The sequence below is a fragment of the Elephantulus edwardii genome, unplaced genomic scaffold, assembly GCF_000299155.1.
Source record: "Elephantulus edwardii isolate Elephantulus edwardi_28Jun2011 unplaced genomic scaffold, EleEdw1.0 scaffold00141, whole genome shotgun sequence".
In the NCBI taxonomy this organism is placed as follows: Eukaryota; Metazoa; Chordata; class Mammalia; order Macroscelidea; family Macroscelididae; genus Elephantulus; species Elephantulus edwardii.
The window spans coordinates 4,093,915-4,108,037 of NW_006399891.1; the positions used below are offsets into that span (position 1 = coordinate 4,093,915).

At 38.6% G+C, this 14,123-nt stretch overlaps 1 protein-coding gene across 16 annotated transcripts in view; it reads left to right on the top strand.

Moving 5' to 3' along the window:
- The window catches only part of TRPM3 (transient receptor potential cation channel, subfamily M, member 3), a 790,873-nt gene that overhangs the window by 267,763 nt on the left and 508,987 nt on the right, over positions 1 to 14,123 (top strand). The window lies entirely within an intron of this gene.

The following is a 14,123-nucleotide window of genomic DNA, read 5'->3' on the forward strand; positions in this document are numbered from 1 at the left end:
CCTCCCCAAACCCCACCCCCTACCCCCAAATATAATCCACTCTGCAACCCTCATTGCGTACTCCTACGATAAAAATAATGCCCTAAAATATAATACTTTTAGACTATTCTCTCCCCCATAGACTTCAATGCTGTAAACATATTCCTTTTGTAATATATAGCTATGATTCAGTTTTTCATCCAATGAATGGATGAAAAGTTGGAGAAGAGTATTGAATATTCCATAGATTGTCAAATTAACAAACAGATAAATCTGGGAAAAGTGCAGCCAGAATGTTCCTTGGAGGCAAAGGAGATAAAGTTTTGTCTCACATACGTTAAGCATGTTTCTGTTGTTTGTCATTAAGTTGGAACTGACGCATAGTTGTCCCTCTAGTGAGTTTTCAGAGGCAATAAATGGTGTGGGAAGAGACTGCCCATTCTTCTCCCATGCAACACCTGGTGGATTGGAACCACGTGCCTTTGGGATTATGCATAGCCTCTTACTACTAGGCTAGGAGATGTTATTCCTTGGAGAGGATAGCATGCTTGGAAAGGTGGAGAGAGAGCAAAGAAGAAGAAGACCCATAACCAAGTGGACTGACACAGTGACTGCAGCAGTGGGCTTGGGTGGTGATGGCACAGAAACAGGACAGGGTTCAGAGTAGTTGCTCATAAGGACACTGTGAGTTACATTCGAGTCCATGGCATCTCACAACAACAATATGAATCGATACCAACTAGACGATACTTTACAATGACAATGTAGGCAGTTTAAATAAGGCAACTTTAGAAACGGTTGCTTGAAATTTTGCTACTAAATAGTATTTAAATGGCTTCTAGCAGCAAAGTGGGGAACTTGTAAGACTCCTAACCCAAAGGACAACAATTCCGGTGCACTGGTCCTTTGGCAGTAAAAAGATAGGCAATCTCCTTGCATGAAGGTTTACAGCTTCAGAAACCCAGTGGAAAGTCACCATGAGTCAGAGTCCGTTGACAGCAGTTGAATGCATACTTTGCCATTTCCATTTCAGAGAAAGGTTCTTCACAGGGAGCCTCTCAAACAATTGGTTCTTCCAATCTACACAGACAATGTAGGATCATCACATCATTCACACCCAAGTGAATCACATTAGCAGTCTTTGAACTGTAGTGCCTTATTAGCATTTGTCCTCCTTTATGAAGAGTCTTTTGATGCATTTTGCCATTTTGTGATTGAGTGGTCAGTCTTTTCCTGTGGAGGACCTGTAGTATCCTGTAAACTTCAGATTTGTTGTTGTTGTGCACCAGAGAGTCGGAACTGACCATAGCTGACCCTCTGGTGGATTTTTCAGAGGCAGTTCATGGCATGGGAGGAGTTTGCCCAAACTTTGGATATGAGACCCTTATCTGAAATGTCGTTACCAAAATTTTTTTTCATTCCTGTGTGCTTTCTTTTTATTCTACTTGAGAAAGGTTTTATGTACTTAAGGATTTGATTTTAAGAAGGTCTCATTTGTCAATATTATCTCCTGGTTGTGCATTTTTTGGCTATATGCAAGTCTATTTATGCCATAAGCCAGGGCTTCAATTTTGTTCCTGTTCAGTCTCTTAAGATCTATATGGTTTTGGGGTTTTAGCCCTAGTTCTCTGATCCACACTGAGTTGGTTTTTATGTGTGGTGTGAAATGTGGATCATCTTAGAGTTTTATACAGACAGAGATCCAGTTTTGCCAGCACCATTTGTTAAAAAGGCTGTTGTTTCCCCATGTAATAGGTTTTATTACTTTGTCAAATTTCTGGATGTTCTCAAGAGGATTTTTAAATTCAGATGGGATTAACTTGAGGTTGTGTAAAGGCAACATAAACCCCCAAAATGTATTTTTTTAATAAAATAGGATTAGCTTCTTCATTTTACCTGATTTAAAATGAGCATATGCTAGTTGTGAAAAGAGGCTGCAAACAATAAGGGAAAATGAAGGAAAATTAAAATCAGTATTCAAGGATAGCCACTATTAGTATCCTCTCCTGGTGATGGTTAGAATATACCACAGAATATTAATAGTGGCTATCCTTGAATGCAGATTTTAGTTTTGAGTTGTAGTGTTGATGAAGAGTATTGGATATCTCACCGACTGCCAAAAGAATAAACAAATGTGTCTTGAAAGAAGAACAACCAGGGTGGTTCCTTGGAGCAAGGATGGTGAAGCTTCATCTCACACACTTTAAGCATGTTGCCAAGAGGGACCAGTTCTTCATGCTGGGAGAGCTGGAGGATCAGAGGAAGAAAGGAAGACCCTCAGGGAGATGGACTGACACAGTGATTGCACCAAAGGATTCAAGCTTGGTGGAGAGCTTGAGGATGGCGCTGGATAGAGCAAAGTTTTGCTTTTCTGTTCATAGGTTCATTTTGAGTTGTCTTTGACTCAGTATCACCTAACTCACAACAACAACAATAGTGTATTATATACTTTTATACAAAGATGTGTTGGACATCAACTCAACCACTCATTACACATTGAATTGGAACAGACTCATAGCTGACCTCCCAAGGAGTATCTGGGAGACCATAAATTGAACATAAACAGATAGTCCATCTTTGTCCTACAGAGCTGCTAGCTGATTTGAAACCACCACAGAGACACTGCCTCTGAGTTGGCAGCATAAATTCCTACAGACTCCGCCACCAGAGCTCCCTTACTATGTGTATAATTGTGTAGCCTGCTCTTTAGATTTCATGATGGCCAAGTTTCTGACAATAAATGTAAATGGTAATAATAATGCCAAGGAATATGCAAACATTAACATGCTTAAGATTTAAAAGAGTCTTCTTAGCATGCTTTGGTTTAGCAAGGAGAAAATTAAAGCACAGAGAGGTGACTTAACTTGCAGAGGTTTACACAGCTAGGAAACAGCTAAATAAATGTAAGCAATTTTGGTCTGGAAACTATTTTGAACTATCAGATCCCATTCCATCATCATCCTCAATCCTTACTTCTAATGGGTGCACAATTTTAAACTATTCTTTTTTAAAGTATGACTATTGACATATTTATGGGAGCTCTGGTGACTTAGGAAGGGCTTGCACTGCCAATCCAAAAGCACGTGGTCTGAATCTACCAGCAGCTCCGTGGGAGAAAGATGGACCCTCAACTCCCATGTGATTCATTGTCTCTGAAAACTCACTGGCGAGTCAGCTTGTGGTTCACTTCCTACTTGAAGGTAAGCAAAAAACATTACCTAGTTTAATAATTACCTTATTGCTAAACATTTAGGATGTTTCCAGACTTTCAGGATGCCAAATATACTGTGAAGAATGGCTTTGTGCAATCATCTTTGGGTTATTGTCTTATTATCTCCTCAGGAAAAACTCTATCCTCAGTGTATTCATTTCTCCCTGCCCTTCAGACTCTGAGCACACGAAGTCTTCTTTTTCAGTCTACAAATGCACCAAGTTCTTCGTGCCTGAAACTTTCTCCCTCCTAGTCATTCAGCGATGACCGCCTCATTCATCCTTCGAGTTGGAAATGAACTGTCAACTCTTTGGAAGGCCCTTCCCTGACCGCTCTTCCTGAGGAAAGCCTTATCTTGTTGTCCAGTATAATTATTAGAATTGTGTTCCCTTTGGTTCCCTGTGAAGCACCAAATTTTTAGTCATAATTATGTATCTTCCGTGATCATATCCTCCATCTCCCAGCCTGTGTGTTTCATGGGTCTTATCTGTTCTATGGCCCCTATTTTCCCAGATTTTACTTCCATTCACAGCCTGTAGTAGGTATTACTAATTGGTGGAATAAAGACATTTAGCTAACATGGCTGAATCAAAGAAATGCTATAAAAATTTAAACTGAGGACATTGATTTTTTTTCTCTTGCCCTAAAACATAGACAAAGATGCCAGAATCAGCAAAATAGCACTGCTATCAATATTAAGGATAAAACATGAGCAAATATAAGAAGTAAAAAATTAAAGACCTTTTTTTGCATTAACTACTACTCTTTGGTCATAATTCAAACAGATTAAATATTTGACGGGGGGAAAAGATAACCTGGCTCCAAGTCTAGTATCATGGTGAACTTATGGGGACCAGAGACTACCCTTGGGCTCATCTGTGAGGAGCCACATAACATGAATAATTGCAACATACTCATGGCTGGAATAGCAACTGCTGGAAACAGCGGAAATTCTGTTTACAGCATCTAAATTCCTAATGAGCTGGATGTTTGTTTAACAGTCTCCCAGCTACCCCAGTCACGCTTTTGAAGACACAGTCTCTCCAATTATTAATTGATCCATTCATCTTTAACCACAGCCCAGCCTGCTGGCCAAAGTCTTAGTTCTTTATAATGAGCCCCAAGCCAGGAGGCACGTTACTACAAAAACTCATTACAGACATCAAAGGGCTGTTTGTTTTTCAGGGCCAGCATTTCATTAGGAAGAGCGATAAGGCAAACATCAAAATAAGGCCAAATGAATGTCTTTTGAAGTATGAAAGTATATACTGCTTTCAGTAACGGTGAGAATGACACCAAGCCCTCTTCTTCAATTCCATTGCAGCTCATGACTACCTTACATCTGACTTCTAACACTGCAGATCACAATGGGAGTCAACTACTTCAGCTTTCTGATACAAAGAAACTAGGGGATTCAAACCTCCAAACAGCCCAACACAAAAGCCACTGTGCCAACAGGGTTCCGCTTAGATTGCCACAAAGGACAGCAACCTCCCCAAACAACTTTCCATGAGCCGTGCTCCCCTCCCCCTGAAACCATTTTAACTACTCCCTACCTGATAAGGGGTTCTTAGAGGAAGAGGTTTACTTCAGGTTCCTTGGAAGAACACTAGTGGTTCAAACTTAAGCCAAGAAGATACACACAGCATCCGGAACCCTTTGTGAGAAGGAAGCACAGTTTAGTGCTTCAGCAGAACCAAAAATAATTTACCTTTGTGGGTTAGAATAGTAATGCCGAGATGTTTTCAGGAGGAAACCAAGACTGATGTTTACAACAAACTCAAGGTATGCTAGGGATTTGGGTTGTGTTCTTGTGCTTTCTTCTAAGCCTAAAAAAAGCAGGGCCAACTTAAGTATTTTACATGTGGATTGACACAATGACTGAAACAAGGGTTTTAAGCATGAGGGAAACTGTGGCCACTGTGCAGGTTTCTAGCTGTTAACCATAAGGCTCTGTGAGGTAGAATACCATTTTTTAATATTTAAAAAATTTTGGAGAGTTCACAGAGAAAAAGAAATCTTAAAACTCAAAGTCAAAATTTTACTTTCCCCTATAAAATACCCCCAGGCTTTTAAGCACTATTGTTATTCTTATAAATCCACCCTGTTCACCTAGCCTACACACACCTGGCTCAGTTTCAGATAAAAATATCTTCAAAAGTGCCTTCCAGTCACTAGAATTAGTGTCATGGAGCCTCCAGAAGTAGGTCAGCTCTCATTGTCTTCCCTCCCCACTCTGAGCTCAGTACTGCCTTGCAAAGCTGAGATAATTTTTAAAAAAATCCACTTTGAATGGGAATAAGAGAAAGAACAAATATATAGTATATGGACGACCCACCTCCCCTTCTATTACCAGAGTATAATTCAAAACCCTACAAAAAAAAAGGTGAATACAAAATAAAAATAGTGAATCCCCTTAGTTTTGGATTAGGACTTAACATTTCTCTGTGAAGCATCGGAAGGAGACAAGTATTAAAAGGAAATAAAAGTGAGGATGAGTAAAGAACACAGCCTGTTGACCTAGGAAAATACCTCAGGTGTTTTGTTGTTTTATGGTTTTTTTTTCATTTCTTTTTTTAAAATTTTTTATTATTGTTAATGTTAATGAAAGTTTACAGAGACTGAGGATTTCCATTGATTCATTGTTGCACTTTTCTCCCTGCCCACTCCTCCCTCCCCCCAATTCGCTCTTCTCTTTGAAAAATTAAAAAAAAAATCTTTCATTGTTATACAATCCCTCCCTCCAAGTTCTGCTCCTGTCATGACAATAATACCTAATCACATATCCCTTTTAAACAGTTTTCTCCCTCATCTGTTTCAATGCAGGATACATTATTTATCTCATCTTTCTCAGTCTCCCCCCAACACTGATCTCAGTCCCATTCTACAACAGTGTCAATCTACCTTGTTGAGGGCATCCTTCTCTTTCACTGACTCTCTACCTCTTCCAGCATGATGTCTTTTTCCAAGGACAGATCCCATATTGGATAGATGCCAGTGGAGTTTCTATACTGAAGCAAGACTGGGCCATCCTCTTCTGAAATAACCCCATGAATAACACTGTTGTATCAATATGAGGCTCAATCAATCAACTGGATAGCAGTGGATGTTTATAGAAGAGGAAACTGATGCTTGGAGAGATGAATAATGTGCCTAAAGTAATTATCCCTCATTCCTGCTATCTCCACGTTTAATGCATTTAACCACGAGGTTGTGTTGTCTCTTAACATCTCTGAACTCTTTTTTTTTTAAATTTTATTTTATAAAATGAAAGTACTACATCAGGAGTTACCTAAAGGGTTAATTTATGCCAGTTGTCTGGCCCACTCATTGCATCATTTATTGATTTTAATGTTACTTTAAGTATGACTTCTCCGCCTTTCTGACCACAGCCCAACCTAGATCTTTTGCGTTTGAAGGCTATGAAAGTTTTCCACGTACTTACATCTCACTGCCCCAGTCCCACCAGGAAGCCCCCTGCCTCTCTGTAACCCCTCTGTACCTACCCTTCTCTGTAACCCCTCAGGTCATTCTCCTCACAGGTGCTCCCTTGTCTGAAAGTTGTTGTTATTTACTGTCACGTCAAAACAGATTCATAGCTGACCCTCTTGCAGGGGTTTACAGGCTGTAAATCTCACAGGAGGAGATTGCCCATTTTTCTCCCAGGGAGCAGCTGGCAGATTCAGACCATCTGCCATTTGAGTTGACAGTGCATCTTGTTATCCACTAGACCACCAGCACTTCCACTACCTAAATAGTACAGTTCAAAATTAACTCACACTAGAATTTGGATTTGCTGGTGGTTGCTAAGTGACAGGAATTCAACTAATTAATATTATTCCTCCAAGGTAAGAAACTTGCATTTTAACAATAACTAAAAACCAAATAAAGGAATCTCTTATTGGAAATTTCAAAGCCTGTGCTATTTGAGGAAACAATTTGAGTAGAACAGCATCTTGCAGATAACAAGAATAGCATTTGTTATTATTTCATATTGTCCCTATTATTTTACTTGGCACTGATTGTCATGACAGCAATACAATCGGTAAGTAGTAGTACAGTTTGTCCTGTGTACAGATAGGAAAGGGCTTGTTTAATGGTTTTTATGAAGAAACTACCCTGTGCCAGTACTGTGCTGAGTATAACAATTCACTATCAGAGAATATGAATGACAAGGTTTCTCTTTTCATTGAGCTTCATTCTCAAGTGTGGGACTGGTAGTACCCAAATAACACAGAGTATAGATAAATTTTATCTGGTATTTAATGCTGTGGATGTAATAATAAGATATATGAAAGAAAGAGATATGATAGGGGCAGGAAATTTATTTTTTTGTTTTTTAGAAAATGAAAATTGTATTAATGTTTTAGCATAAAAAATCTTTTAAAAACTTTTCTTCTCTTCTGATGAGTTTATAATTTTTCAATTTTCATATGCCCTGGTGGCATAGTCTACAGCTACTTGAGCTAGTAACCCAAAGGCCTAGCATTTCTAGAGGTTCAAATCTACCAGTGGTTCTGTGGCATAAAGACAGGTTGTCTCCTCCTGTTATAATGTTTATAGGCTTGGAAGCCAGATGGACAGTTGCTATGAGAGCTGATCCAATGGTAGTGAGTGTGAATGAAATGAAGAGCAATGTTGGTTTTTTTCCTTGATGTTCTTACTGTGATTGGGAGCTCAGGTAAAACTATAGCTACGCTATCCAGCTGCTAGCCAAAAGGCTGATGGTTCAAACTCATCAGCCACTCCAAGGGGGAAGATGTGGATGTCTGCCTCTGTAAAGATGGTGCACAGTGTTGGAAACTGAATGGACTCTTTCACTCTGGCCCACAGGGAAACCGTATGGACCCTTTCACTCTGGCCCACAGGGTTGCTAGGAATGGAAATGGACTCCATGACGGCAGGTTGATTTTGGTTTTATTATCATTTAGGTGGAAGTTTATAGAGCAGAGAAGGTTTTCATTCAGCAATTCATACACAGAGTATTTCACAGTTCTGTGTTGTTTTGATACTTAACACAGATTCTTATGCTCCTCCTCACTCCCTCACCAGCAGTATTTCTCAGTTGTGGATGCACATTAAAATCAACTGGGGAGATTTTTAAAAACACCTAGACCCAGTTGGTACTCACCAGAGAGATTTATATTCACTTAATGGTACTTTTAAAAGCAAAAATCAATGGCATGTGGCAAAGAAGGACAGTATTTACTTCTATTGATACATACGTTTAATATAAAATATGATAAAACTTACCTTGATCTCTGGTTGTTGCCTTAGTTTATTGGGGCTTTTACATGCATTCCCCGCCCTCCCCCCATGACCAGAGTAATCTGTCTCTGTGGAATGTCAAAAGGCAAAACCCTTAAAAATATAAATAAGTATAAATATTTGCTTGTAAACTACATAAAAAAAAATGAAGTTAAAATTTTTGAGAACCAGCCTATTAATCTTGGCCTTCTGACCAATTTAATTAAGAAGGATGTGCAATGGCTGAAGGAAATAAAATGTTCTAGTACCTATATTTCTCCTGAGTGTTCCCAGATCTAGTTTCTCTCCTTGGTGTAAATCCTAAACATGGGGGAGTTTGAATGGGGTCCAGTGACATCATTATCCACCTTTCCTTAACCAGCTCTAAAGGCATGAAGGTCATTCACGGTGTTGGAAAGAGGAAGTTTTGACAGGAATTATCAAAAATAACTCTTCACTTAAAACCTCACCCTAAAGGCAAAAGGAAGTCAAAGAAAAGGACACCAAGACAAAGGAAGGAAGCAAGAATGCGAGAGAAAGTGGTGAAGGTCAGAAATGAAGAAACAGTTGTGGGAATCTGTGACTTCAAGCAGTTGAGTTCACTCAAAAATAATACAGCACAAGAGAAGCACATGCCTTCCCCAAGGCAGTTTCTCAGACTAGTGGCTCTGTTTTTGCTTCTTGGAGACAAGGATCGTTCCTTCAAGTTGGGTGGTCATTACCAATGCTGTTGCTCATTTTCTCTTCTCTGGCTCTCATTCATCTGCCTCTGGCCCTTCAACAACTTCCTTTTCTGGGCTACCAGTAAGTCCAGTGGCCAGATTTCCTTTACTTTTCTGTTACTTTCACAATCATATGGATTTTTATTTTTCATGAAGAAACTACTCTCAAATAATCATCATCATTGTATTGGCTAACAAACAAAATTGTTATTCAACATCCGAGTTCCTTGCTTCTAAGGAACCCCCTCACTTCACTTCTTCCAATACCATTTTGTTTATTTCTTTGGCAATTTACTGTGTATTCAATATTCTTTGCCAACATGACAAATCAAAGGCTCCAATTCTTCTGCAGTCTTCCTCATTTATTGTCCAATTTCACATCCATATGAAGCGATCTATGGTTTGGCCCAAGTGTAACCTGGTGTTTAAAATGTTTATGTTTAGAAGGTTTTGTGTCTAGAAAGTTCTGAATAAACAAATAATCCGAAAGGTGGAGAAAAAGCCCATTTCATCAACGTTCATTATTTATTTCCTGTGAGCCAATGCACTGTCCTTTCTCATTAAGTCAATGACCCATGAATGTAGGTATTATCCCTGTTCAGTAAATGTGACTACGATGAGTCAGAGAAGTAACTTAGCTGAATCTTTCATAGTTAGTAAAGCATGAAACCTACATGGAAATTAAAATCTTAGACATCAAAGACAAAATCTCTTTTGCATTTTATCATATGATTCCAGTTAGGAAACACTTGTGAGTATCAGGTGTCTAAACCTCGAAACCAGTGGTTTTAAACTATGGTAACTAGTCACCCTGAAACTGAGTGAAAATACCAGGCTAAGTTCTATTTGAGTCATGTGGGTGTTCTTTGTTAGTACACCACCAAAATTTAAGAACTACTGCTCAAAACCATCCATAACATATACGACTTATAAAGATTAATTATTTGCCCAAAGTCACAAAGTTTATACGGTAGAGCCAGGACTCAGCTGCCATCTGATCCCAAAATCCTTGCTTCTAAACTTGGAGGTATAATGACAGTAGACGTGGAAGGCTTACTTTACTTATGACCTGTCTTAACCATCAGAAAAGATACACAAAATCATATGGCCACTAATAAAAAAAGAAAACAAACTCTACAGAGTGTAACTTCCAATGAAAGTTTCTATGTTGGTTTTGTTTTTAATTGTTGTGAAAATATAGGTAGTTTCTTATTTGCCAATTAAACATAGAATTTACTGAGCTCATTTATTCCTATAATATTGCACAACCATCATCAATGTCTTTTGCCTTTTTCCCCCCAGATACTAAACAAAAACTCAGTGCTTCCTAAATAATTCCATCATCTCTTGCTCTCCAACTCTTGCTAAATAACTACTATTAAACTTTGATCTCTCTATATTTACTTACTTTAGATACTTCATGTTAGTAAGATCATATGATATTGGTTCTTTTGTGATTGATACAGTTCATTCAGCACAAAGTTTACAAGGTTTAGCCATGCTGTTATAGATATCAGAAATTAGTTTCTTTGAGGTAACCTCTCACTGTCTCCACACAATGTGGTATGTGCATATCTACCTCAGAGCACAATTTCTGTCTTAAATGGCATCTCTGTGTTTAACCTTTTGAGGAATTACAAAACTGTTTTCCATTGCATAATAATGAAAGAGATTTTCTTTTACTTTTCAAGAAGAGTGAGTTGGGAGGGAGGAAGTGGGCAGAGAGAAAATGCAACAACGAATGGATGGAAACCCTAAGTCTTTGTAAACTTTAATTAAAATTAATTTTTTTAAAAAAATAAGTGTTTTCCAGAACACCTTTTCTTTCATACAAGTAATAAATGAGGGTTCTAGATTCTCCACATCCTTTCCAAGATGTATTATTTTCAGTTGTTTCAAAAATGTCCCAACCATTCTCCAGGAGACAGTGAATAACTTGGACAATGCGCCAACATGAATACTGATGGCTGAGAAGTTTATGTTTCATTTCTGAAATCTGGCAACTCTTCTTTTGCCTCTTCCCTTGGACTTCCACCCATTTTGGTCTCAATGATTTTTCTCCTCATTTCTCCTTCGCCTGTCTGAGGCTCTTTGCTATCTTTGAATGCTTATTTCAACTGTATGTCTATACATGCATGTTTGCGCACGCACGCACACACACACACACACATGAGTGTGTGCATACACACATATTCATACATATATGATAATAGTTTACTTGATAGTCCTGAAGTCGACTCTAAAAATATTGAAATTGTCATGGGATAGACATTTCAAAAGGTAAACTATCTATAATTTTCCAGCCCTCTGGTGCTAGAAAATACCTCAGTTGAAGAATGGTCAATTGTTCCTGCTTGCTGATGTGGAATGTGCCAAAGAACATTTAAAAGGAAATTGAAGATAATATGTGGTAATATTTTAGAGGAAGTGCTTACAGTTTAGGGGAAAATGTATCTTTCTAGGGACTTCAGCTGACACTCTTTGGAACAGATAGAGACAAATTCCATTTTCCCCAAAGAAATGGATCTGATGTTAGAAATGGCTTTCTGAAATGAGGAATCAAGTCAAAGAGTTACCGAACTTACTTCTCAGAGAGTATAATGAGTCACAGAAAGTGCCCAAGATTCAAGGAAACACAATCTGATCCAAATGCTCGTTTGGTATAATACTGCTCTTCTAAGTCCTTTTCAAGGCAAACAGGAAGCCGAGTTTGTTGCCTTTAACAAGATATCCCTTGGCTTTCTGCATCAATCTTTATTTCAATCGATAATTCTCTTCAAGCCGGCTTCAATAAAGTTGGCTGGCCACAGAGCATACCCCAACCCAGAAGGGATACGTTGAAGCCCTCTGGGCTTGCAAGCATCTCTCAGGCCAGGCAATACACATTGGTACTTAATAAGTAGGCAAGCTCATTTTCATAGAAAGGTCATGAATATAATGAAATAGTATGAGGGGTTGTCTCAAAGGCAGTAACCGAGATAGAAACTACTGGTGATTCCACCACTATTATTATACCTCCAAGTTCAGAAGCAAGAGCTTTGAGGATCAGATTGGAGATGAATCCCAAATGTATTATCATCAGAACTTTGTGACTTTGGGCCATAGAAGGGTTGCTGATGGGAATTACTATCTCTAGTGATGGAGACTATAGGGAGCTGCACTGCTAACCTAAATAAAGTCCATGCCTCTCTGATAATGACAATTGGCCAGTAGGTCTATGGAGTAATGATGGGCAATCTCCTCCTGTGTGGTTTATGGCCACAGAAACCTAATGGAGAGTCAGGTAGGACTTTGCTCCTAACGGGAATGACTTCAAGTTTTGAGACATGAAACTTGAGTGAATTTGAACCCATGAAAGCTCCCTTGAGATATCTATAAGAGGTTCTATAGTCCTTTTAGGTAGAAATAAATAACCACTGTTGCATTTACTTCACTGATATCCCATGAGATAACCCTCTATACCATATACTGATTTTTGCATCTCCATTCTCTATGTGAAAACTGTGGAGATCGTAAAACACTTGTACCTTTAAAGGGGAATAGATAGATAGATAGATAGATGATAGATAGATAGATAATAGATAGATAGATAGATAGATAGATAGATAGATAGATAGATAGACCTCCCAGCTATCATGATCTCTAAAAGAAGAGTTAGTCTTGTTCACTAATCATGCGATAGTTCTGAAGCTGCATAAATATTACAGTCACCCAATTGAGAAGCAGAACATTTGTTTTAAATATTAAAACAGCATAAAATAGATTCCAAATCAGAAAAGTGTTTGCTGTGACTATTATGGAGAATACATCTTACCAAGCCCGATTCCAAAGGACTTTAAGTAATATGTTATCATGCCACCTTCATGCTCCAAGGAGCAACGTCTCATGTTTTAGCAGTTTTAATTAATTTCACCTTAATAGAGCAGTAGGCCAACAATGCCCTCCCCGGGGCCAGAGGATTAATGAATAAAGATGTTTGAAACGGTTTGTAGTAACCCTATTTCATAATTCAGATTTCAATTCAAAAGATTGAGCTGTCTCTCCTTCTGATTTCTAGTTCTACTTCTCAGTATAAATTTTAATTGGCTTTATCTTAGACAATTTCTCCTTTCAATCTTTCACTTGCTAACGCAACCCCTGTGGGTACATCTGATCACCATGACCCAATTAGGAATTGGTTGATTTATCTCATAAAACACTTCCGTGAAGCATTAAGGTAAATCTCTGTGTTGTTATTCAGGTCGTGTTTTCTCTCAGCAGCTGGGCTGACTAATATTTGCTCTGTTGCTGAAATCAGAGTGATAAGTCATTAATCCTGCTGAATAATTAACATCTACAAGAAAGATGGAGAGAGTGCTATTGACAACTGAGAGAAGTCCCAGGGACTGTTGGGTCATTAGCAGGAATAATGAGTGGAACCTCTTGCTCAGTTTGCAAAGTTCTACTATCAATAAACACAGTAACTCTGGAGAGCATTTTGATGAGAGCCATAATCATAAACAGAATCTTAAAAAGAAATAAAGTGCTCACTAAAAAAAAAATTCTCACTATTAATCTTCTCTTCTGCAATCCACTCAAAATACTCTCATACCCGTGGATTTGGAACCACCTCTAAGGTGAGCCTCTTGCAGACTTCAGAGGCTGTAAATCATTCAGAAGGAGCTGACTGATCTTTCTCCAGCAGAATAATGGTGGATTCAAACCAGGCGCCTTTAGGTCAAGAGTGCAACTCCCTACAGACTAAGCCACCAGAATTCCCCGCAGCTGACCAGGTCCTCTGAATTAGAGGGATGGCATCTGTCTGTCTCAGCTTTCATCGAAGGACAAGTCTTTGAACAGCAGGTACATTCCAATTTATGTCTAGGTTAGTGAATTATTCTTGCATAGCACATTTTCATTTTTCAAGGTGAGCAATAGAAAACTGGTAGAATTTAAGAAGTAAAGACATCTAGGTTGTTGTTGTT